Genomic DNA, 26,821 nt, shown 5'->3' on the forward strand with positions numbered 1-26,821 from the left:
GGACTCCTTTTTGGAACTCACATATCAGTGATAATTTTACTTGAGGACAGAACAATTTAAAAGTGCTTGAATCCAAGATTTAAAGAAAAAACATAAATTGTGAGCATGGAGACCTTGGGAGAGGGTTCAAGGGGAGGGGTGAGGCAGGGAGGGGAGCAGAGAAAAATGTAGAGCTCAATAAAAATCAATTAAAAAAAAACCACGGATAGATTATATATCCATGAAAGAGCAGGAACATACTTTCTATGAAGGTCATAACCTTCAGATCTTTTAGTTACTAGAAATATAATAAAGACAGAAGTTCAGACATTGAAATTAAAACGGGCTTGAGTTCACGTCTGCCACTTGATAACTATATCTGAATCTCAAGCTGGAGCTACTGTCCTTAAAGCATGTGTTTGTTTGCACGGGACTGATAGAAGGCCCACAGAGCTTCAAGCATTTGACCTTCAAGCTTCCTGTCACTGTGATAAAATATATGAGACAACTTACAAAGGGGAAAAATATTTTAGCTTACTATGACTCCTGATGCTTTGTTCTTGTGCTTGGACAGTACATCATGGCATTACTATATAATAGAGCGCAACTTTCCACTGGGTGGCCAAGGAGCAAATAGAGCTGGGAAGCCTTGGTCATAAATCCTCGTCAAGTTCACACCCAATGACCTAAAGACCCTAAGAGAGGCCTCATCTATTAAAAAATTTATCACTCCTAACCATCTCACACTGGTGACACAGCCTTTCACTTCTGAATCTTTGAGTCAGGAAGAATAGCAAAGAATTCACTAAAGACCTTCAGATCACTGAAAGCAATGGGCAGGGAAGGGAAGGTACATGGATGCTTAAACCTCAACCTAGTCTACATCAATTGTGTCTATGACAAACTAAAGATTTGAATTGAATATTCCCTTTGACCACCATGCACTTTTTGCCTTCAAAATGGACCTATAAATGCTATGAGATGCTCTGATATCAAAGATGGGAGACAGAGAAGAATGGCAGAGTCAGGTGAAGAGAAGCTCATCTACAGTAGAGGGACAAAGATGCTAATTCTTCTGGCCTTGAATCTGTGTCATTGCCAAGATTTGAGGGCCCCTTAACTATGTCATAACTTACTCACTCTCATACATTACTCACTTAGATAGTACTCTCATTACTGGCCTTCAATCAGGAAGCAGCCTATAGTATAGCTAGCTGTAAGTGTCTGTAATAGACATAAAGTCAGAAGAAGCACTACACTGTGATGTAGAAGATGTTTACTGAGCTGCAGAGAAACTGTTCTTGGGTATATTATAGATCAGCATCTAATCACTAAATGCTCTTGCTTGTGGGTCCTTTATCCATCATTGCTTTTCCTCTTGCTTAGCTGATGAACTTCGAAGAGGTGAATGTACTCACTCACCCCATAAAACCCATGCCCATACTTTATTATATTAGAATTTTTCTATAATTTATCCTTGCACAGCAGGTGTAAGTTTCATAGAAAACAAAGACTGCAGCTCACATGTTTATACACCTGCCTCTGCTAGTGAATTCCTCACCTTGAAAAACTTTTATTTGATAACAAACCAGGACAAGACATTTTCCTTTGAAAATCAAGGCCAGTGTCAACATTGTGCCAGCAGATGCTATTCACCACTCAAAATGAGTGTCAGCATTACTTTCTTAAAATAGTGTTTACATATCAAGATATCATGTTTTTTTGATATTTTGTATTACTATTATTTCAATTAGATTGAAGTTGCTTTTAAATTACTGTGCTGTGGTATTGTTGGCTTTCCTAGGGTAATCAGAAATACAGACTTGTTTTATCTGTGTGGGTTGCCACCTGCAAAAAATGACATTTGGATTTAGATCCAGACATGGTGAATCATGCCCACACTGTCAGCACCCAGAGGACATAGAAACAAGGATTACAAGTTCAATGGCAGCCTAGATAGTAAAGTGAGACCCCCATCTCAAAAACAAAATGCAAAGACCAGTAGAGTTGGACGCTTCCACTCTGGGGTTAGAGGAGTGAGCCATGCTGGTTTAGTGTGGTGAAGAGTTATACTATTATATTTATATTATATTATATTATATTATATTATATTATATTAATTGGGACAGCTCAGATATGTTGAGCATCGTAAGCAAGTAGGGAAATATTTCAGAGGGAGAGACATACATCTGTTAATATAACTTGAAGCACCTTCTTAGCCACCAGAAGCTCTCTAGGCAGCATGCGGAGGCGCTTAGTGTTGAAGTGATTATGTGAAGGTCCCTATTATTTAAGACTTCTACATAAGCCAGATTTACCAATGTCAAATTATTGGTGAGTCGTTTGACCCCGTATTTATTTGTAATTTCCACAAACTGTAGATAAGAGCTGCTGTAAATCACATTGCCATTGATCTCGGTTCCCCTTGTGTAATTCTAAGATGAACTACCCATGATCTATAGGAAAAGGCTGCTGCTCGGAGAAGGCTGTGGAAGGCGTTTCCCACGATGCCCAGGAAACATGCATGGGTATCAATTATTCAGGAAAGAGAAGAAGTAGACACCTGTGTGCATATGGGGTCAGGGGAAACCTTAGTGAAATCTATACATCAGGAAATGTAAATGTGCAATGGTGAAATCTGGCCTTCGAGGAAAGATTAGAGAAGAGATGAGTGTGTCTGTAATAGGCAATCACTTACAGCTATTGACTTAATGAAAGTAACTGCACATCCATGGGCCAGACCCTTACGTGATCCTCGCAGTCAGCTCTCTGTACTTCATGTGTTTTCATTTGGAGTTTTCTGTGTTCTTAGCTGAGGGGGAAACTCCTCAACCTCCTGCAGGGCTTTGCCTATTTCTCCATGCATTGAAGATATTTGTGAGCCTGCCCTCCTTCCCCAAGGTTGACATCCTCATCTTGTTGCGATGGTCCTTGGAGACAGGTGCAGGGGGTGGTCTGGAGGATAATGTGATACTAAATATCATTAAGCCTCTCTGTGGCGGTGCTTGGTGCTTGCAGTCTGTTATCTTGGATAATACAGCAACCCTGTGAGATCGGTATTAAGAGAAAGGACATTTTTCTCTTTTGATGGGAACAGGAAGAAAGAACTATTGTAATAAGAAAAAAGAGACAGAGTTAAGAATCAGTCTGCTTATCACACTCTGCATAGAGGACCTCTCTCTCCATCTGAGCTGCAGGGACTTGAGGCGGTGTCTGGCTAGTGGGTGACAGGTCTGAGGGTAGATCCTTGTAAACTTATGGTCTGTCCCAACAGATCTGCTTGAGAAGTAAGCTGCCATGAGTGACTGTTACTGTTTTCTTTTTATCAGTTCTAATTACGTAGTATGAGATTAATTTCTATTTACCTTAGTTGTTTTTAGAATTTCATGAGTACTCATTTACATCATTTCACCCCATCACCCCTCCCTCATACCTCCAACTCTTTTTGTGTCCCCCAACCCTTCTCAAACTCATAACTTCACACTTAATTATTATTGTTACACACACATACACACATTTGTGTGGAGGGAAGAAAAAGTGGGAGGAAAGGGGGAGAGAGAGAGAGAGAGAGAGAGAGAGAGAGAGAGAGAGAGAGAGAGAGAAAGGCATACTGAGAACCTTCAGTGTTGTTTATATACACATATAATTTAAGACTAGATAATTTAAGTTGCTCATCTCTGGAGAAAACTGATTCTCCCTCTCTCAGCATCCATTGACGACTCTTTGGTGATAGTTGAGATGTATACTTACCTGTATGAATAAGGTTAAGAATTTAGAATACAGTTAGAAATATTGCTAGAAGAAAATGGCAGTATTATGTTTTCCTCTTGAGCCTGTGGCCTCTCCAATACAGATGGCTAGCTAGGTTCACCGTGCCTATCCTACTACTGCATGAACCTTAAGCTTATCTGAAACTCTCTTGATAGTTTAAATCTCTATCCGAGAACAGAGTGTGACATTGATGGACTCTTATGTCTATCTTTCTTTACGTCTGGATTACACAGATAGCACCAAGAAAGCATGCTAGAGTGAGAAACTGGAGTTTGAGGACTTTCTTCTACTTTTCTTGCGTTCTGTCATATCTACATCCTTTCCTTTATTTCTCCATGTTTTCCAACATTTTCTTCTCCACATTTCAAGCTGCTCTCTGACCATGAATTTGTCAGGACCTCTAAATGGCTGACATCAGTGACTAATGGCATTCCATCAATAATAAGTCTAGGCCAACCTAAGAACAAGTATGGTAGCGTTGTTTCCAAAGGTCTCATTCAACTCCCCATAGGATTCTAAGCTTCCACGTGTTGCTAGTTATTAATAGGATCCAGGTGCGCTTTGTCTTCTTGCGAGACTTCCTAGTTCTTTTATTTAGTGAAACACGACGGCGTCAACAGGCCAACTGCAATGAATAGCAGACTCAGCAATCAGCAATCATGAGGCATCTAGTTTAGCATTTGCATTCTATTATGCAGCTAGCGGATAAAGGTGGAGAGCCTGTGATAAGGCGCATTTCTGTTAGACTTTCTCCTCTTGTGCCAGATGCATGATTGCCTCCTAGTAAGGAAATTGGTTCCACATGCGTAAATACTTTCCAAGGGATGCTCCCTCCTTATGCCAACTCCGGTTTCTGTCTCTTTATTGGTTTTTCTGTGTACCAGAGGGCCTCACGTTTCTTCTCTTTTGCGCTAACTTCATTGTCCCTAGACAGATATCACTGCATTTATTTTTGGGGTTGTATCTTCTTTATAGATCTTTGCTTACTTCCCCTCTTTATTTACTCATAAATATTTTATAGCAAAAACATTCTCAGATCTTCAGTGTTCAGGTACAGTGCTTAGCAACCCATGTACAAACACTGTGCTTCAGAACAATGCTTATATATTAGAATAAAAAAGAAAATTTAGTATGCTATCAAATTACACACTTCCAAGTTCCTTTAGTTAGGCAGTAGCAGCACAAAGAGCATTTGGGGCGATCTTTCTTGATTACGTTTGCTCAAATGAATTGCTATCACAATACAATGTGTAGTATCAAATTGCTTCACCCTCTGAGAATCCCACCTAATCAGCTCTGTTCACAAGAATGTAAAGGGGGGAAACGTTTTATGTTAGACTAAGGAATTAAGAGGAAGGTGTTCTGAGTTCTGTGAGAGTGCAGAAATCTGATGGCATATTCCTAAAAGTGAATTTAGCAGCTGCTCCTGAGGAAGATGGATGTGTTGTTTTGGCTATTCCCTGCTGCTCGCAGTAGCTCTGCTCATCCCCGCTGCCCTGTACGGATGCAAATCCTACAGAGATCATATGCAGTTCACAGTATTTTTCCATAGAACGAATTTAAAGCTACCTATGCTCGCAATAGACTCTCTTCTCTTAGTACCTCTAGTGCTTCTAGTCATCATTAGGTAACTGACCGTGTAGGATGTGTCTCTCTACCCACCCCCACCAAAAGCTCTCCAGGTTACCACTTCTTCAAATATGATCTGGTATTGAATTCTTTATGCATTTTAAGACATCCATCAGATCAGGAATTCTGGAGTGAGGCCAGATTGAAAAGCTCATCTTGAAGCAACAAATATGTCTGAGCAGATTCTCTCTCTACCTCAGCCACCCAAATTAGTTCCTTGTTTCCAGCGTTTGTGAGAAAGCTTGTAAGAAAAGCGTTTTTAAAATGACTGCCACTTTTCCTCCTCTACTTCAGAAATGCTACAGTCTATTGCATGTTAATGGTGCCATAGAAAGTGTTGTAAAGATGGAAAAACCACCCGTATCTAAGGTGACTATACACTTTACCACCAGATTGGAACAGAATTGAGGGTGACAGAGGAGCTATTATAATTGTGCTCCCATGATAGGCACCAAGAGAGTGCCCAGGTGCTCACGAGCTCTGCATCAGGGTCTAATAAGCTACAGTGCATCTATTGGCTCAAAACTCTCATGTTGACTGAAATGCATGTGCCAACAAGTCTTGCATGCTGGGACCATAGAAGCATTTACTTCTTATTTATTTCATCTTCTGGTGACTCTGTCATCCTTGGCTTGTGCTTGGGTCATTCCTGCCCCTGCTTGTCACATTGATTCCCTGCCTTCTCCTCTTTACCAGGCCACTCGTGATGGTATATACTATCCACTCAGCTAATATAGCGAGGTTTCTCTGTTTCAAAACCATTAGTTTAATAACATCTGTACAGACCCCTTTTCTTTAAACCAAATGATATGTACAATTTAGAGGTCAGACTTGATTCTGCCTTCCACTCTCTCTTCCCTGAAAGTGGTCACTGTATCCCGAAGAGTGAAAGAACAGACTCTTAGAAACCATATCTGGAAGCAAGTGAGTTTTAGTGCCTCGTGAATTTATGAATGATACTGCCCAGAGCAAGAACCAGGAATCACTCAACCTTGAGGAAAATCTTATCTTTATAGAAAAGGTCAAACTTAGGTAGGCAGGAAGTATGATTTGGAAAAAGGCACTGCATGACCCTGGGTTGGAGGAGGAATGAGGAGAGATGACTTTCAAACGTCATCCATACAGACAGCAGCAGGGAGACTGAGACAGTCAGCCTGCCTTCGGTCTGCTTTCTTTCGTAAGCCGAGTCCATGTGTGCTGACTCTGTTTGCTCTCCAGCTCTCTTGGTTTCTCATTCAGTTCCCTTGCAGTCTCCATGACTCACTGTTGTTTTTTTTTTTTTCTCCTGACCACTCTCTATTATTCTGCTTCTGTGTTGTTTCCAAACCTCTCTTCCCCTGTCCTGCCAGGATGATCTCTGTGTCCCTGTACTTCTGTTTTTATTCTATTGCTTTGCAGCTTCTATGAGATGCAAGTTCATTGAAATCAAGGGCCATGCTCTGTGTGCCTCCCTGTCTCCAAAAACAAGCACAAGGTATAATTTCCAGGAGATGCATCATGCATGGTGCGCAGTGTTTAAAGACTCCGAGGCTCTTGCGCAGATCTGCAGCCATGGAAGCAGTGGTGGTAGAGAGGCTGATGTACACGCTCAGTCAACCACAGTGTCTCCACCTCTCTTCCCATCATGCCTCCTCTCATAAATGAATGTGGAATTCCTTCAGTGCCATCTGGACCATTCTAATCACTTCACCGTTTGTTCATTTAGAAGCAAATACTCAACTCAACACCATTAGAAAGCTACATATATTCTCTCTGAAGGTGTAGAGAGGTGATGAGAATTTTTCTCTGTGAGTTTCAGGCCGCAGTCACTAGATTTCTATATAACCTGCCCATTGTTTCCCATTCTACCTTTAAGGGGACAGGGAACAAGTGACTGGTTACTTTTCTTGATGGTCTACGAATGGTATTAGATTCTTGTTCCTGTAATTAAAAGTGACTTAAATAGAAGAAATTGAGTATCTGCCTCTTAATAAGCAAGGTGACGTTCATAAGCGGCTTTGTCACCACCAAGCTCTAACTGCAACCCCAGCAGCTTTCCATTAAAGCAAGGGATTAACCATTAGTGCATCACAGTGGAAGGAACGAGGAGAACAGCTCCTTGGGTCCCAACAACAAATTACTTCTGAATCAAACCTCTGATTAATAGCACCAGAGTTGCCTCTCTGCTTTGCATAATTAAGTTTCATGGAGTGTTACAATTAACGGCCTTGCCATCACACAGGTAGAAATAGCTACCATTTATTTGGCCAGCAGCATCAGGAAGTGTTAGGTGGTGAATCGGAACATTTATGAGGGGATTAGGTATATTATGTGTCATAAATTGAGTAAGGCTATAATTACCTTCCAACAAACACTATCATTCCATGGTACTACCCAAGTTTCTTTTTTGGGGTCTGAGAATCCCTTCCCTAGTCACGCAGAGACTGCGACATCAAGGCACCAGCAGACTTTTGTGAGCACTGACAGCCTCCTTCTTCCGAGGTGTCAGGGCCTTTCTGAAGCTTTGGTGCAGAGCGTGTTTCATACCACTTATTACAGCAGTGTTTGTTATCACACAAGTCGTCAGACATGTGATACAGATGTCAGGTAAGCTTCAGAGTCTTGGAATTTCCCGGGAAGAGAGCCAAGATGTCATTAGAATTACCAGGATACAACAAAATGCCAAGTGCTTCGCTGGAAATGAACAGGCCAGGCGTTCACCATTTGTCACTTCGGAGGGGTTAAGTTGTAACCAGAAGATGTTCCTCTGAGAGGGATTCCCTGTGGAGTCACATTTATGTGACACAGTTACTCCTCTGACCATTGTCATTTCTGTTCAGTGATATAAACCAGGAGGCGTCGTGATAGGGCTGAAACCTTCTGTTCAGCTGAGATGTTCTTTCGTAGGGGAGTCAAAGGATCGGCAGGAGTTCCGAGTGGATGTTTCTGTGTCCTCATATACAGGGATCTATTTTACTGAAGGATTTGCTCCAACTATCCAGTTACTTTTGTCTTTTTCTGTCTCTTCTGCCTCAATTTGTTCATTTCTTCCTCTCTCCTTCAGCATTTTTCTTCTTCTTGGATCTTTTTTTGTGTTATGTCTGAGATTTGAGAAAGTAAGAGTGAGAGCAAGTATGAGAGAGAGAGAGAGAGAGAGAGAGAGAGAGAGAGAGAGAGAGAGAGAGAGCATTTAGAGTTACCATTCTTCAAGGTGTGATATTTGGGTTAGCTAGCTAATAATGCTGACTAATGAGAAGAATTAGCCCCCGCCCTCTTTTTATTAAAAAAAATGTTGGAAGGAGAATGCAGACAGAAAGAGGGCTAATGTCCTTTCCATGCACAGGACAAGGCTGCTTATAATCGAAGGAGCCAGCTCCCTAGAGTCATTTGGAAAGTATATATAGAAAAAGAACAAATTCTGCTTGTTTCTGATGACCACCTAATGAGTATTTTAGGAGCTATATTAGGATTTATAGGTAGGTATAATGGGAGAGGGAGGGAGGGAAGAAGAGAGGGAGAGAGGAAAGAGAGAGAGAGAGAGAGAGAGAGAGAGAGAGAGAGAGAGAGAGATCAGCTCAGGCTTTAGACAAGCTGGTACTGCATACACACCATGTATACACCAGGAGGAGGAAGGACCCGGCATTCCTGGCTAAAAAGTCATTTGTCTTGCAAATTTCTATAATGAACAGATTTTGGAATAAATACCATGTAATCTGTGATGACAGTTCTCTCATTTCCTTTTTATTAGTTCAATCTTCGCAGCATCTGAACCACATAGCAACAGAACCTCCATAATCATTAAGGCACATAACTGAATCCCCAGCCAGTTTCTCCTCAAGAGGCCCATGTTGCAGTAGTCAGGTGCATAGCTGTGAGAATTCCAGGACAGAATGGAAATGGGCAACCGGACAGGACTTGTAGCTGTTGTGACACTTGTCATTTCTCCACCTGACCTGCCCCTGAACTACACAATACCCAACTCTTGGGTGAACCTTGTGGGGAAGCAGAATTGTATTAAACTTCCTATGCTCAAAATCAGTCATCTTGGTGGACTTAATATGGTTATGATGAAAGTCTAACTCTCCTTTATCTCTCCCCCCTCTTTTTCTTTGTCTTTCCCTAGGTAAGTGATATTTGGTTTTTGCTTAACGTGTCTTCAAAAGAGAGCCCAGAGGCCTCCGAGTTTTCAGTATCACAGGAAGAAAACCTTTGGCCACTGACCATCTCTCCTGCCCCAGGGCTTCTGGTTCATCTCTGGGCTCAAGCAAGACAATGGGGATATGAAGGTATGGCTACTTATGGCTGGGCAGTTTGCATCCAATTTTGGAGAAACGATGTGAATGCCAGAACCCAGTAAGCAATACTATTTAGGAGAAACTCTTGGGCCTAAATGGCAGAGAGCAATGGCTGTTCTTACCTCTGCATGCCAACTTGTTGTGTGGGTTCTCTTGTATTCTATGTTAATTGACTGGCTAAAGTGAACATTATAAAACATCTGGATGATTTGTAAGAATTCAATTTTTACAAATGGCATCACAATAACCTCCACACCTTTTATAGGAGTGTCTCAAATATACACACATTTTAATGTGTAAATTGGGTGAATGGTTAGGATTGAGAAAAGTCAATGTTAAATTACATTGTAATTATGACAGCCATCACGTATGTATTTTTGTGAGTAATTAAAGAGCTTCCTCAAGTCAGAAGTTCAGAGGAACAATGGACGTTGATATTCTGAGGCCTGATATACATTTTCTTTGTGTGCTTAGCTCTTGGCACATTGAGGTATTGTCCTATAAAGGTTACTGCAGAGCTGTGCCTCCCGCTCCAGGATCTGAGTCTTTATTGGAATGTTGAGCAGGCTTTGGAATCCTGAATCTCACCTACAGCCCCTGAAGGGGATTTTTTTTTTAACTCAGGGTGGTTGGGAAGGCTGAACGTGGCCTGGATGACAATCGTTGGATCTGCACTTGGAAGGAGATAAGATAAGGCACTGTAGCAAACAGCTAACTGCTGACCTCAGTCGGTATAAAATGCAGATGTCACTAGAGTGTATTTTGATTATTTCTACTTTCTGTTGAATTGATTGAAATGCTAACCCTGTGTGACTAAAAGAAATTCTTCATTCTGTTTCCAAAGAGGCAGGCCCTCCTTGGTCCTCCATCAGTCACCAAACACTCTTTGCATCCCAGGAGAGCATGTGCTAGGTTCTAGTCTCTATTAGGAAAACAACTGGAAGATCTGTGTCCACCAGTTGCTAATAGTTAATAAAATCATGATTCTCATACTCATAACAAATGAATGAATATTAAATACTTTACCTAGTTTATTATTCACGAGAACTGTATGCTGACATGATATGTTTCCGAATGTAAATCAGAGAAGTGTAAGTGCACAGAATAGAATCTCCCTATCCAAAAAGATGCTGATATGTGTTCACTAGTAGCCATGCAGCTGGCCTTTTCTGTGTGTTGGGGTCGGGGGCGGGGGAGTTTCAGAAACAGTAAACCTTAACCACACAGAGTTTATTTCCATGCCCATAAACTAGAACTATTTTGCATGACTATCAATTATATATAATTTCCAGAGTAGTAAAATAGCTCAAAGGCAATGAAGGGCCAGAATGGAATAACCCAGCAGGGTACTTTAAAATGCGTTGTTTTCTATAGAAGATGCTTAGTAATCTTTTCTGTGTGATTCCAATTTCCTTATACTCTGAAAGTGGAGATGTTAAAACGGGCCGTTATCAGCTGCTATACTTTCAGGCTCTATCCACTTTCCCGCTTATTAAAGTTCAGATCTGTGGAACCTGGAATTTCTGCCTTCCTTCAGACTGTAAACAGACCAACCCCAATGGGCAGTGCCTGCTTTCACCCCTGGAATCCAAAAAAAAGCAATTTTGATCCCAGAAAAGAATGGATGCTTAGAAAACATTTGCCCACCAAGTTAAGAGGTTGCTGAAGCTAGCTATTAACTAGATGGCTTTACTCTTTGGAACTGTCAAAATATCCCTCCTGTGGAAGAAGTTGGGCTTGAATCTTTGTCTACGGTCCATGTTTTATTCTTATTAACTCCGCACTATATTTGGGAGTGACACTCTCTCAACTCATGTCTAGTTGTATCAGTAGATATATGCCATGAGCTTGTGAGTTACTTAGTAGAATTTTTCCGATGTGGATATGGATCAGGGTGGCTCACCCATCATAAAGTTGGGGCTTCTGCTCAAAACATGGAGGAAGCCAAGGGAACAACGGTGGCTCATGCTGATGGATAAGCAAAGGCAGGCCCCACCTAGGCATGGCGGGAGGTCCCCATGGTGGAGCATTGTCATCCCAGCTCCGAGCCAGAAGCCTTGGGAGCCTTGGGGAGCAGGGAGTTTTCATCTGCTCATTCTGTAGGCCTGATTGCCTCCTAGCAGCTGTGTGTGCGCTGCTTCTGTATGTGCCCATTTGCTTCCATGTGACTCTGCTTCACGCTGCTGTCACTGATGAAAATCCCTCTCGGTGGGCTCGAGCTACGCTACCACATGGACTCAAAGTGATGGCTTTTTCAGGGAGGGCAGTGCTACTCTACCGCATCCCGGAAAATCATATCATTTTCACTGTTAGCAGCTCCTGCTGAGATTTCCCTAACTCCTCTCACATACAAAATCCAGCTGTGCTACGGAGAGAAGTTGCAAAGTAAAAGACTTGCACCAATACTTTTCTCCCTCATAAACCATCTGGAGCTTTTTCATTCAAAAAAAAAAAAATTGGAGGGTGGGTTGGTAAGGGTTAAGCTCCCAATGAGATCAGCCCCTTCAGCCTACTGGCCCCGCCCCACCCAATTTGTCTAAACTTTTGGATACACCCCAGCTGCTTGATGTTCGGCATAGTCTTCTTTTAAAACCATGCCTCAAGATTAGTGCCTGGTGTTGTGTCTCAGCTTTGAGCTTTGGGGTAAACGAGAACCAGCAAGTTTAGATGACTTAACTAGCGTACTAACAGTGACAACTGGCTTAGCTCCCATGCTCACAGTCCCCAGCCTGAGCTCTGCTTATGCTTGTAGTCAGTTTGATTCTCCATCGTGTATGCATGACTGTGATGTGACCCTACACATCTGGTCGTTTATCACAGTAGACAACTTTTGTTCCCATTGCATTCGGAGCCCCAGGTCTCTAGGAGTTACCTCCCTGCTTATGCTGATGATGAAAACTCCAGTCTGAAATTTACCCACTTTTCTTAAGGGCCCCTGGAGGACGGAGTCCCTCAGCTTTTGGTTGAGGACTCTGCAAAAACAGGCATTCTGTCAATAAGTAAAATGATCACTATAGATGGTACCTGTCCCTGTCCCCTACTGTTCTCTGTAACAGAGGGTGCCTCCTGTCCCCAGGACTGCAGATGGAAATCATGGTGGAATGTGTGGGGAAGGAACGCTCGAGGAAGCTGAGCATACAGAGGAACGGGGAGTCTGTCTCTGTGCGGGCTTGTGAAGGTTTCAAACACTTCATCTCTTTCCCTCTATGGTACTTCAAAGCCAATCTAAAGATCATGAAAAATGTCTCCCTGGCTGGGTGTAGGGCCATCTATCTAGGTGTGGTGTATTAACTTATGTGTTTCTATGGCCTCAGACTTTCTTCTGTTTTCTCACTGGCTCTTAGTATTGAACCCAGTATCTCACACAAGCAAAAGAAGTGTTCTTGGGGAAGGGTTGAAGGGGAATGGGAAGGGGCAGGGAGGGGAGCAGAGAAAAATGTAGAGCTCAATAAAAATTAATAAAAAAAATACAAAAAAAGGTGTTCTATGTCCACTGATGAACTATAATCCCCGACCCTTGTATCACATTTTATATTGAGACAGGTCTTGCTAAATTACTAAGGCTGTCCTTGAACTTGTAATCCTCTTGCCTTGGCTTCCCAGAGAGCTGAGATTATAGGCCTGCACCACCAAGTGTGTCCTCAGACTTCTCTAAATAGCCAATTAGTAGCCGGATATGTAGGAGAGGGGACAGCCACTCCCTGAGGCCTCTCTTTCCTGATCTCCCCTTGTTTTCTGCTCTTTTCTTGCCACGAGGACCTCCTCACTTAGCCTATGGTCCAGAGCAGAGCCTCCTCATGCACAAATGTGAGCTGCCATTTGGATTCTGGCATCATGATGGGAAGCCACAAGCAGTGTGCCAGGTGGTGGAGATTTAGCTTTCCTATGTAGTCCTGCAACTCTTTCAAGCAGCCTCATCTTCCAGGAGTCCACATATTATCTCATGCCAGCAGGTGCAATAAGGTCTAAGTGCAAGGAAGTCTCAAATGCATGTTATTAGGATGTTTTTGGTATCGGTTGGAGAGGCACTGGCTGAGAATGTCAATCATAGTGACCACCAGTGTGTAAATCTACTTTCTATTCTTCTTTGCCTTGGGAAACTGCTGCTCAGCTCTGGGATGATGGCATTCTAATTCAGGTTACTGTTGTTATTATTATTATTATTATTACTACTTTCCTTCTGGAAAATGTATGAAATTCCATTTTCTTATTGACTCGGGAGGTTTGGGACCCCAAAAATAATACTGAATAAATCACAACCAGAGTATTGTGGATATGTGGACTGAAGAGAAAGCGATTCTGAGAAGCGGGGATGGGGAGCGAGGGGGAGGAGGTGGAGACATTCTGAACCTCTAGGAGATTGTCGGAATGTTAGGAGAAACTGAGAAGCCACAACGCGAAAAGCAATATCACATCTCTGTTGCAACGAGTTTTTCCCGATGCCGAAAGGGCATTATTACTCTTGGAGAAGAGCGCTCTCCTCTCTCCCCCTCCCTTTTGATTTAGACTTCAGTGAGCCAAAGTACTCTGGTGTTTTAATGGTCTCTTTTAAAGATGGAAAGGGTCCTTATGTGTCAGAACACAACCTGTCCCAGCCAGCACGGGGCTTTGTTTGATTATGAAGCTTGTTTGGAATGGATGATATTTTTATAGCTTCTGCTCTGCTTCACCGATGGCCATATTGATGTCGCTCCCCAGGACAGGTCTAATAAATAGTTTATAAAACTATAAGGCCATTCTCTTGGGTAATCTACCATTGTGCCTTCACAGACTGCAGATGGCATATCCAGAGTGAGCTGGCTTCTAAAGCAGGCTGATCAGAGGTTAGACAATTGTATTGCATATATGTGGCTGTGCTTGTGCATGCCATGAATGTTTGTGTGTGTGTGTGTGTGTGTGTGTGTGTGTGTGTGTGTACCTGTGTACATGCATACTTCAAAAGAACCACATGAACTTCACTGTGGATGGACGTGTTAGAAGAAGAATGGAGAGTAAAATCCTGAGGCTGGATTTTTCATTAATGTTCCCCAATTTGTGCTTAGATAGTGTGGCTGCTATAAATACAGGGCTTACAGAACTACTGTGGGAAGCCCTTCCAAAGCGACTTAAGCCACTAGGACTGCAGTATTTCTTCAAAGTCCAGAGGGAGGTAGGGGAAGTAGGCAAAAAGGCAGTGAGGAGCACGCTGGCACCTCAGGGCCTGTCACATAACTTTTGAAGGGGAATATGGATGCTAGCTTTGATGTTGTGTCCTTTAGGGACACATTTTAGCAACATATTTGTTGTCAAGGGAGCAGAATAAAGCTACAGTTCACACAGACATCTGGGTGCTGGGCCTTAGGAGTCCTGTGATCTGCACTAAGACATTGCCTCCCAATGCTAAGAAGCACTTACTCCTGGATAGCTATGGTACAGACACCTATTTATGGTGCATTTTTTCCTTCAACCCCAAATGTCCAGTATGTCATGGTACTATGACATTTTAGAGGCTTAGAACTATCCTCAGAGAAGTTTTCAAAGCAAGCAAGCAAACAAACAAACAAAAAAAGACTAACCACAGCAACACTAAGAATATAAAATACAACCTAAACTTGACTCTTGGTTTCTCAGCTAGAAAGTGGCAGAGCCAGAATTTGTGTTCAATTAGTATTCTGCATACTGAGAGACATGCGGCTCCAACTCTGTGGGTGCTGTATGCAATCTGAGCGAACCGCGTTTAAAACCTTCGGATATGCCCATGCTTAGAAATCCCACTGCTCATAGCACCCACCAGAACATCTCAGACCCTATCTGATTGCTCTGGTTTGTGGACCTGAGATTTACTGTAACTTCATTTTCCCTGGGAGAAAAAGACAGTTGAAGATGCTACTTCATATCCTTATGAGTGAGACCTGCAGATAGTCACAGAACAGCTCAATAGGCCTTTCTTCTGCCGTACTTTATCCACCAAGTGGGAATGGAGGCTGCCTTAAAATTTTTTTCCAGAAAGTTCTGAAAAACAAGGCACATCACACTGTCCATTTCCTCTGTGAAATGGGTATCTTGATTTTGGGGTTTTCTCTTGTTGTTTCCCCCTCTTCTCTTTGTAGCTGCCATGACATTTGCTGGTGCATTCTCAACACACTGCCAAAGCTGACGTGGCGTGGAGCAGTATACTCCCACAGCTACCGTACTTAGCCCTGCCTTCATTACAGAGTGTTCTCTTTTTTTTAATTTTTTTTATTGAGTAAAAGAAAAAAAAGTTTCCGCCTCCTCCCAGCCTCCCATTTCTCTCCCCCTCCTCCCACTCCTCTCCCCCTCCCTCCCCAGTCCAAAGAGCAGTCAGGGTTCCCTGCCTTGTGGAAAGTCAAGGTCCTCCCCCCTCCGTCCAGGTCTAGGAAGGTGAACATCCAAACTGGCTAGGCACCCACAAAGTCAGAACATGAAGTAGGATCAAAACCCCTTGCCATTGTCCTTGGCTTCTCATCAGCCCTCATTGTTCACCATGTTCAGAGAGTCCGGTTTTATCCCATGCTTTTTCAGTCACAGTCCAGCTGGCCTTGGTGAGCTCCCAATAGATCAGCCCTACTGTCTCAGTGAGTGGGTGCACCCCTCGTGGTCCTGACTTCCTTGCTCATGTTCTCCCTCCTCTGCTCCTCATTGGGACCTTGGGAGCTCAGTCCGGTGCTCCAGTGTGGGTCTCTGTCTCTATCTCCATCCATCACCAGATGAAGGTTCTATGGTGATATGCAAGATATTTGTCAATATTGCTATAGGATAGGTTCATTTCAGGTTCCCTATCCTCAGCTGCCCAAGGAACTAACTGGGGACATCGCCTTGGGCTCCTGGGAGCCACTCTAGGTTCAAGTCTCTTGCCAACCCTAAGGTGGCTCCATTAACTAAGATTTGTGCTTCCCTGCTCCCCTATCTAACCTTCCTTAAACACCAATGATAGCCTTTGCTGGAGAGGTTGTGGAGGAAGGGGTACCCTCATCCATTGCTGGTGGGAATGCAAACTTGTGCAACCACTTTGGAAATCAGTGTGGCGGTTTCTCAGGAAATTCGGGATCAACCTACCCTTGGACCCAGCATTACCACTCTTGGGAATATATCCAAGAGATGCCCTATCATATAACAAAAGCATTTGTTCAACTATGTTCATAGCAGTATTATTTATAATAGCCAGAACCTGGAAACAACCTAGATGTCCTTCAATGGAAGAATGGATGAAGAAAGTGTGGAATATATACACATTAGAGTACTACTCAGCGGTAAAAAACAATGACTTCTCAAATTTTGCATGCAAATGGATGGAAATAGAAAACACTATCCTGAGTGAGGTAACCCAGACCCAAAAAGATGAACATGGGATGTACTCACTCATAATTGGTTTCTAGCCATAAATAAAGGTCACGGAGTCTAAAATTGGTGATCCTAAAGAAGCTAAATAAGAAGGTGAACACAAAGAAAAACATATAGTTATCCTCCTGGCTATGGAAAGTAGACAAAATTGCCGGGGAGAAAATTGGGATCTTGGGGGTGGGGTGGGATGGGGGTAAGGGGAGATGGGAAGAAAAAAGTGAGAAGGGGAGGATGGGGGGAACTTGGGGAAACAGGAGGATTACAGAGTGTTCTGAAGGTACTAGTTAGCCTCTTCTTTCTGATGATCCACTCAGGGCTGAGTGAAGTAGCTCTTCTTTCTTAGAATTATTATCATCATCCATTCATTTGCTGTACACTGAGTCACTATGGGGCTCAAATATAGGTTACAGGTGACCTGAATCTCAAGCAGCCATGTCTGCACTTGAGGCACTATACTGGGATGGCTCTTTCCATCCTGCCTTAGGTGCCTGGCTCCAATGTGCTACACATTAACTTTGGGACTAGGGGAGTGCGCCTGTAGAGACAGAACCTCCAGGGGTGCCTCGGTAGGTTTGACTAAGTGCTTATTCGCAGGGGCATGGAGAAGTCAAGCCAAGGGAGGCCTTTGTCACAGGACTAAGAGGACTAATTGAGAGCAATGTTCTCAGCAGAGCTGGAAGGAAATGTTCTAGACGCCAAAGTGCTAGAGAAAGTCTCTTTGTAGCTTGCTGCTGGTTCTATGTTCTTTTAAAAGCCTTCTGACCATTTCACAGGGACTGGCTGGCGCCATCTTTGTCTTATTTCTTACATGGAAGTGTCCTCTGTTAGCACACATCGTCTTCCACAAACAAGCAAGCAGGATCAGCTTTACCCATTAGCTTCTGTATGTTCTACAAAACCCGACGCCAAGGCCACCTACTCCTTGGATAATTCTGATGCCCATGATTTCTTATCTAGATTGTAGTGGCCCTAGCCTTTATGGCAGAGACCTCCATTCAGGCACCATGCATCTCCAATAGCTACCTTTTCTAAGAGTTCATATGCGCAGATGGAGCCATGTAGAGGTCAGAATCAGAAGGATATTATCGTCATCTTGATTTCTTCACTTTCTCAAGAGTTTGAGGAGAAATCGGTGACAATATCAGACGAATGCATAGTGTGGATCTCCATGAATGTAAAGTCCAAATACAGTTGTTGTATGAACTCTGACTATTCATGGGAGTCATTTGGAAGATTTGAAAAATGCACAAAAAAAGTGAAAACAATGGTACTTGAAGCAATGTACAAGATATTCCGACATATTTGATAGGGGCAGAGCCTGGACATTGGTAGGTTTTAAAAGTATCAATATCTTTAATGTTCAGCAACCTTCTTAATGAGAATCCTTCTCCCTTCCTTGGGCTGTAGACACTCGTCTTTATTCCTCCTCCCAGCTCACTGTAGAGACAGAGTCCTCTTTTTTTACAAAGCACTGCCCTTGAAAAGAACTGCTGCTTTGGTAAGAGGAGGAAGGTCTCATATTCTGTGGAGTTCTCTCAGTGATTAGATGTTGGTCTCAGCCACTTGACCTGGAGCTGTCTTCTAGTGGGGCAGTTCAATTACAACCTTTCTGGTCTTCAGGAAGCAAACACTGAAAAAGGCCAAGAGGTAACAGAGAGACAGGCTAGGAACAGCTCATACCTTTTTAGCGCTGTGTGTTTTAGACCACTCTTAGTACATGGAGTGACATATCTAACGAAAAACTGTAACACTGAACAGCACCTTTAACTCTTAAATTTGTCATAAGAAACTGCTTTGCTTGTCACTGACGTTCCTTGAAATGCTAAGACTTTTCCAGAACACTCAGCCCTTGTCCTTCCTGGAAGTGAAGAGTGGTGGCTGAACCAGAAAAGAGCCCATTGCTCCCTTTCCAACATACCAGCTGGGAAGCAAAGTCAACATATTGCAGGACTGCCCCCTACCATCTCAGCCTCAGTGAGACAGAGAAGACAAGGAAGAGCCAGTGTGATGGGGACCTGCCCTAGTCCTTGCCCCTTTATAAAAATTCTGAACCCTGATGGTCCAGTCTCTTCAAGATCCAAAATTTCCTCCTGAAACCTGAGTCTCTGTTCGTCCCTAAGCATACATGGTTTACACTGAGGATATGTCTTCCCTACAGTCTCTCACACTGGCCCTCTCCCCTTTTCCCCCATAGCTCTCTCCTTGCTGTCCTGGAGAGGTTGACTTCAGGGTCTCCTTGTGGATCCACTGATAGGCAAAGAACCTAATTTCACACCAAGCTTTATCAGTTAATTAATTAGTTTTACTGAATATTTCACTGAAAAGTACCAGTCACTGTTCATAGCTTTTCTGACCTATCTGGTGGGCACAGTGTCTCGGGGTTTTGAAGCACTTGAAATGCAATTAGTACATAGGTTGAAATGAAATTTTTTTAACATAACATACATTTTTTTTAAGTCAGAGTATTTCTGATGCTATATTTTTCACTTTCTTATTTAGGAGTGTTTGCCTACATGTATATATACCTACCACGTGCATGTCTGGTGCCCATGGGAGCCAGAAGAAGATACACAGTCTCCTAAAACTAGAGTTACAGATGGCGTGAGTTGACATGTGAGTGCTGGGAACCAAACCTGGTTCTTCTGCTAAAGGAGCCAGTGCCCTTAACTACTGAGCCATCTATCCAGTTCTATATTTTTCATGTTAGAAAATGTTGCTAGTAGGATTTTGAAAATATGTATCTTAAGAGGTAGATAGCTTATACTATAGTTTTGTTGGATAGCTCTAGTCTGGAGTATAAAACAAAAAGTTAGATATTGCTTTCTCCCTGTCTTCCCTTCTAAGTCTACCCCTGGCTGTCTCCTTCCTGGTCCATTGAGTCAAAAAGATGAATAAGATATTATCACTTTTTTTTTTGCTCTTTATGACCAATTTACTTCTTGTGAATCTTCCAAAGTTCTACACTGTACCTAAATCAAAATGGAAACTTAACAAATAATTAGGGACTGGGTTATTTATGGAGATTTTATTTATTAGGCATTATCCAGGAAGGCTTTATGTAGACCTTCTAAAATTAAAATTATTCTTTTCTTTCACCGGGCTTCAGGTTCATTTCACTTATAAATGCACCTATTTTTCCAACCCCCTCAAGGTTAGCAGAAGGGCAGCTGGGCAGGCTGTAATTTGATTGATGAGTTAGAGAATTATACCACAAATGAAGGAGAAGCAAGGCCAGGATCAACCACTGGTCCTCCAATTGAACACACTACATCAGTTGATTTATGAACAACACAATATTAGGAATGATTCAAGGGAGGTCACCTGCACATTGTATCTGGTCACATTTTCAGTGTTCTTAAGTACTTTAGTGCATGTGGAGATGCAGCTTAGAACCCAGGAGCTAGACATGGCAAAGACAGCCACCTCCCCTTCCCAGTCCAGAATGTTTCCTTTCTTTAATTCCTGCCCCCCCTCTCTGGGGGAACCTCTTCTGTCTTCCTTTCCTGCTGATTCCTCTCAATCCCATTTCTTTTTTTAAGTTGATTTTTATTGAGCTCTTCATTTTTCTCTGCTCTCCTTCTTCCCTCTCCTCCTACCCTTCAACACTCACCCAAGGTCCCGATGCTCCCAATTCACTCAGGAGATCTTGTCTTTTTCTACTTCCCATGTAGATTAGATCTATGTATATGTCTCTTAGGGTCCCCATTGTTGTCTATGTTCTCTGGGATTGTGATTTGTGGGCTGGTTTTCAATCCCATTTCTTTATGCACGTTCAAGTTTCAAAGCAACTTTATAATCCGTGTCTTTGACAAGCACACATTTTGTGTGTCATCTGCTCCATTATTGTGAGTTATCAGTTGTCTTTTGAACTGATTTTTGCATATGATGTGTGTTCCTATTTCCCCATAGAGTCAGTCAGTTTTTATCAGGGAAGATTCTTTATACTTTCAGAATGGGCAAGTGAGAAGCTCAACAAGTCAGTGCATTTAAATATATTAAGACATCTTACAAAAGAACAAACTCCCATACACATTCCTAACGGCACTAAATCATTTGGTAACTGGAGACAAATTTCTTTAAGGTTATTAATAGTTTTAAAATAATTAAGCAAATGGAGCTACATTAACGAGTGTATTCCAAATGGATTCTATTTAAGGGGAATCTCGGCACTGAGTCCTCTGGCTGTCTCTTTCTTAGCAGCTAAACGTGGCTTCTTTGCTATGACCATCCTCACCATCGTCAGCCTTACTCCACCCTTGATTCTGACAAGTCCCATGAAGGACTTTCACAGATCACAACCACTAATGCACACCAGGTGGCAAAGACTCTGCGTGTGAAAGTCTCCTTGAGCTGCTTCATTCTGATTTATATTCCACACAGCCAGATGAGTGACATTTTTAAGGTCACTTCAGGGTTGAAACAGATGTTGAGGTGCAATATGGCCCATGTCAGAGAACACCCAAATAACTTACATCAGCACTCATGATGCTTCCTGCATAGGCCACTTTCTAGCTCATGTCCCATGCCTCCTGCTCACATACTCTATGCTCAGTCAGAAGAACCAGAGAGAGAGAGAGAGAGAGAGAGAGAGAGAGAGAGAGAGAGAGAGAGAGAGAGAGACAAAGAGAGAGAAGGAGATACACCTTGCTTGACTCACCTCTCCAATTCCAATCACACTTTCATTTCTTAGACATCTCTTTCTGGTGAAGTTTCCTGTTGTTCTGGTAGAAGAAAAAATTGCCTAGCTCCTTGGACTCTGACTTTCTTTGTCTATGTCTCTGCTTATCAAATTAGAAATGTTGCGTTTAACTATTTCCCACCCATAAACGCCAAGCTCTTGAGAGAGGACCCAGGTCTACAACCTTTCATTATGTAGTGCTATCTCATTTATATCAGATGGTGGCTATAATGATGATATAGATACAGAGATGAGGATGGTACTTCTATTGAGAGGCTCACTGACTTTGTCCAGTGCTCACACTTAAATATCCACACCCTTTCATAGAATCATATTACTATCTTCATTTCACATAAGATGAAAGCTAGACTCAGAGTTTTGCTATTGCCATATGTGGTGATTTGAATAGGTTTGGCTCCCAAAGTCTCATGTGTTTGGATGCTTGACCCATAGGGAGTGGCATTATTAGTAGGAATGGACTTGGAGGAAGCGTGTACTGTGAGGTGGACTTTGAAGTCTCATATATGCTCAAACAATGCCCAGTGGCAGCTCACTTTCTCTTGGCTGTGGATCAAGATGTAGCTCTCTCAGGTCCTTCTCCAGCACTGTGTCTGCCTGCATGCTGCCATGATGATAATAAAGTAGATATCTGAAACTATAAGCCAGCCCTAATTAAATATTTTCTTTATAAGAGTTGCTGAGGTCATGGTGTCTCTTTACAGCAACAGAAACCCTAACTGAGACGTTATAAAGCATAACCAGGCCAAAATCTGCCCCTAGGGATGTTTAGATCCAAGTGGGAAGACCTTTTCCTATTGGAGGCTTCTTTTCCTATTGGAGGCTTCCTTTCCTCATTTATATGTATGTGTTCTGTTTCTTGCACACAGCTGGTATTAAAGAACATGATATTTAAACAAACAAGACCAAGCTTCCAGTTATTAGAAAGATTCCCTCTGTCCTGATTGTCTGAACACCTTTTTCTCCTGTTCCTTTCTTCCTCCATTCACCTTGCCCTCTTCACTACCAATGTAGTCATCTTCGAGGTTGGGTATCTTTGGGCTAATTTACACTATAAACATCCAACTGCTCCTGAAACATCTCATGACATCTTCCACATACCTCTTTTGCAGCTGACACTTTCAGAGTCTGTTCTCAAGGCCTGCCTTTTTCTTGTGACATGGGGCCATGTGTGGTAGACAAAGCCAATGAGCCTCTGAGAAGAGGTGCCTTCCTCATGCCTCCTGGGCCAAGTCATACCCACCAACTGACAGACCTGGACACAATGGCAGGCCATGCCTGATCCCTCCCTTGCCTGCCCTCACCACTTGCTATATGTCAGCACAAAGCATATTTCCCTCAATGTAAGAGCATAGAGACACACACTGTTCTAAGAATAGCACAATGTATTGACCTCTTCCATCAATATTTCCAGTGATACTCATTTTGACAGAAGAACCTGGTTGGTGCCGAATAGCAGGAAAGGGAGAAGGCTCTTTGGGCTGAACTTCTGGATACTGGAGATAAAGAGGACTAGAAGAATATCATGCCTTGCTCTCCACTTCAGATGGCACAAGAGAAGGCCAAGAGCAATGGCTTCCCCAATGCACGTGGGTGTGTAGGACTGAACCTAAGTCAGAAAAGGATTTCAAACAGTGCAGGCTACTTTGTAGGACCACCGCTAACTGGGACCACTAGCAAAATGGGACTCTGGTACTGAGGACTCTGGTCAGTCTCCTGTGCTGAGGTCTACCTTGAGGACTCCGCCATCTCCTTTTATCATGCTAAAGAGTAAAGCCATTTGGTTTCACGATTGAATGGAGCTCTGGTTGGGATGGTAACTACACAATATTCATAAAAGGTTTCTTCTAAGCAGGTCTTTCCCCTATTCCAAAGGCTCTAAATTTTTTTTAGAATTATAGGTGGCTCCCAGTGTTGACCAGAGTCTTCAAGACAGTCCCGGTCACAGTGAGGGTTCTCTTGTAAAGAAAATTGTTTTTAGCTCTTCTCTAGACCACCTTTAGCTGTAAAGCTTGAGCCAGCTTCTCTAGTGGATAAGAACCATGATTTGCGAGTTAGTTTCAGCTTTCAAATGAACACAGTGCAGAGTTATATGAGGCAGTCTCAATTGGGAACATCATACATGCCCCGTTTTGCAGTGGGCTTGAGTTACTACATCCCTGAGATGTTACTGTGCTAGTGTATTACAATGTAGATAAAATAAATCTCGAGGGTAGATTGCTGGTCACCTGGGTGCTTGCTGGTCTTCTAACTGCTCTGCCCTGGCTTGCTGCTTTTGTTTGATTGCTTTCACGTGACTGTTTCACACCTGCATTCAGGGTTCCTACCTCAATGGCACCCTACCCTTTTCTGAAGGGGATGTTGGTCACTGCAAGGCACAATGATGCAGTCATTCAGACACGATACATTAATAACTGACAGTCGGCAGAACACGTGTTCAGGGTACCTCTAGAGATATGCATATGAGTTTAAGGATTAAATTGTGTCTTCAGATTTAAGGGAGGAACCTAGTAGGCTATGCTAATAAAATGGTCCTTAAGAGCAAGGGGTGTTTTAGCTAAGGTGGCAGGAGCTCTATTAAGTCCATTCAAATCAGCTTCCTGCTGCTTCCCATGAGGGAAAGGTAATTCTGATCTATTCCTGCTCAACTGTTTCTCCCCCTTCCCCCGTTAGCTGCTATAGCCTCTGAAGTTTGCATTCTTCCACGGCAATGGATACTTTAAGATTATGCACAGTTCTGAACTTGCTATTTCTAGAGAGGGGAAAAGGACAAGCCGATAAAAAGATTTATTTACAAGGTTTAAGTAATGGAAAGTTACAATAAAAAAGAGAGCTTCATATGTAAATCTAGAAGGGTGCCAGTCTTTTGCCCAATGAACATAAACTCATTAAGAACATGCGCACAACTCAGCTGTCAAGGCTAGCGCATAGTCTTCTCTTGGAACCCACTCCTTATTCCAGTCCTGTTCAGCCCTGTTGCCTTTTCATTTAAAAAACAAAAACCTGGATGGAAGGACGGGAGGGAGAGGCCCAGGTAATGAGCCTATGGGATGGTTCCCTCCTAAGCAGTCAGCTCATTGTGTATCCATATTTACACAAAGACCTTAAGCTTTCCGATTAAGTTTTGAGTGAAAACTAAATTTCCCCAAATTTAGCTTTCCTTCATTATAAGCAGAGTTGGTTTTCATTTCTATGCCTGAGAATGGAAAAATAATTGAAAAATGGGGGGAATTTCATTTCTCTGCCTGCTGTGGGAAGACATTTTTCAATAATGTATTGAGAATCTCTGCTGAGGTGTGTGGCTAGGGCTGACAGAGATGTCCAGAGCTGCCAGGAGCAGGACTGAGGTGGGAAGAGGGGGCCTTCTGTTTGAAAATGGTTTCAGGGGGTGTCTGCGCTCTGGGCGACCAGAGCTGGAGGGAAGAGCTGTGGCTGCGAGGAACCGCGTGGTGAGTCTGCTAAGACCAAGCCCGATTCTGTCTTGGATGCTTAGCCAGACAACTGCTTATCAGGAGCCCTCAGATGGAAGACAGGAAATTAATGTTGGCTTGCAGGTCCATTTGTGCTGAGCTGCCCATGGTTGCTTGGGAGAGCGCAGCACCCAGGCCTGGCCGCCCCTCTGTGCTCTTGCGGCAGCACCAGGCATTTTCTAACACAAATTTGGACCTAAAAAAGAGACTGCTTTGAGAGCATCAGCGCCCCGGTCTCACCTAACTTCAACATGACCACTTGAGAGATAGAGAGATTGAGCCCTTTGTCCCTTTCTACGTGAACACAGTTAACAAACACGGCTGTTCACTTGACTGAATAGTAAGTGTCTGGAATCAGGGGTTTAGAAGCACCAAGGTCCTCACTCCAGTCTCTCCTGAAGCTCTGGCTTCCAGAAGCCCTGAGGTCTGGAGAACAAGACCTTAACTGTGAAGCCACCGAGGTTTTAGCCATAGTGATACCTCTAATTCACGGGCTTAATGTGCATGCTTCAGACTTGAGCACTTGGTTGGTTGGGTTTTTACTGTATACTGGGCAAGAGAAAGTGGGAGGCTTACTGAAAGACTGTATGCCTCAATTATAAAATGGAGACAATATGGCCTTCTTGGAGCTCCTGTAAGGGATCTGGAAAAGAAGCATCAATCACTCTTTCTATTCCTCCCCTCTGACTAGCAGCAGTATGTACAGGGCAAGCACAGTGGGATAAACAGGACAATAGATGGTGATTGCTTTTGGTGTTAAATTAGACAATGATCTGTCTGGAGCAAAAACTGAGCTACCTAATATCCCCAAAATGAAACTGACACAACCAGAAGTGTAGCCTCCTGGCTCAATGCCCTTCTTGTGCCCTTCCTGTGCCCTTCTTGTGCCCTTCCTGTGCCCTTCTTGTGCCCTTCTTGTGGCCATGCGAGAACACAGGAGCACATGCATATTTCAGCAAGAGGCTGCAGACCCCTCCTCACATAATAGAGTGGGAAGATGGGTTCTAGCTATCATTGAGGAAAGTGAATCAAATAGACGTTCTCTATAGTTATAAAATTATTTTATTGATAGTCATTCTTATGCTTACACATCTCTGAAGAAATGAATTTATGAAGCACTTTTATTTTTTTTAAAGGCAAAGATAAAAACAATAAAACCTCTTAGTCCTTGCATATGCCTTTCATTTCCTGTTCTCTGTGATGGGATTCATAGCATCCCCAAAGATAGAAACTGATCTCCAGGCTTCAGGCTGCAGTCCTGGGTTTTGGTGCTCTCTGTCCCCACTGACCCAGGCCTGATACTCAAGCAGAAAGAGAAGGTTCTTTATCCTAGATGGAAGCATGCATTCATGTGGGACGTGGAAATCAGGGCCAAATATTCTGGGCTTCCTTATAGAGCTCCAGCCTCAGAGACCACATCTATAGGCTTAGAGAATTTAAGAGAGCAACTGTGGCAGTCCAGAAATAACCTTTAACCCAAAGTTAGGTTGAATGCTTAAATCTTACTTCTGTAATATAATCAGAAGCAGTTGCTCTCTCTTAGTCCATTCTTCTCATCTACAAAATGAAGACAACAATACCTGAAGGGCTCCTAATAGGAAGAAATAAAGTAAATGCATTGGAGATGGAAGATCTTGACAATGGAAACATATTTGGGCATA

The 26,821-nt window shown here is 42.9% G+C and overlaps 1 protein-coding gene across 2 annotated transcripts in view; it reads left to right on the top strand.

Moving 5' to 3' along the window:
* Positions 1 to 26,821, top strand: part of Opcml (opioid binding protein/cell adhesion molecule like) — a 1,135,312-nt gene that overhangs the window by 209,179 nt on the left and 899,312 nt on the right. The window contains exon 1 of one of the 2 annotated variants that reach the window (XM_026779040.1): positions 9,548 to 9,644. The exons of the other annotated variant lie outside the window; for it this stretch is intronic. The gene's annotated coding sequence lies outside the window, so the exon portion shown is untranslated. Of the gene's footprint in view, positions 1 to 9,547; positions 9,645 to 26,821 lie in introns of those variants that run through there. 2 annotated transcript variants of the gene reach the window in all.

Source organism: Microtus ochrogaster, chromosome 5, assembly GCF_000317375.1.
Source record: "Microtus ochrogaster isolate Prairie Vole_2 chromosome 5, MicOch1.0, whole genome shotgun sequence".
Taxonomy (NCBI): Eukaryota; Metazoa; Chordata; class Mammalia; order Rodentia; family Cricetidae; genus Microtus; species Microtus ochrogaster.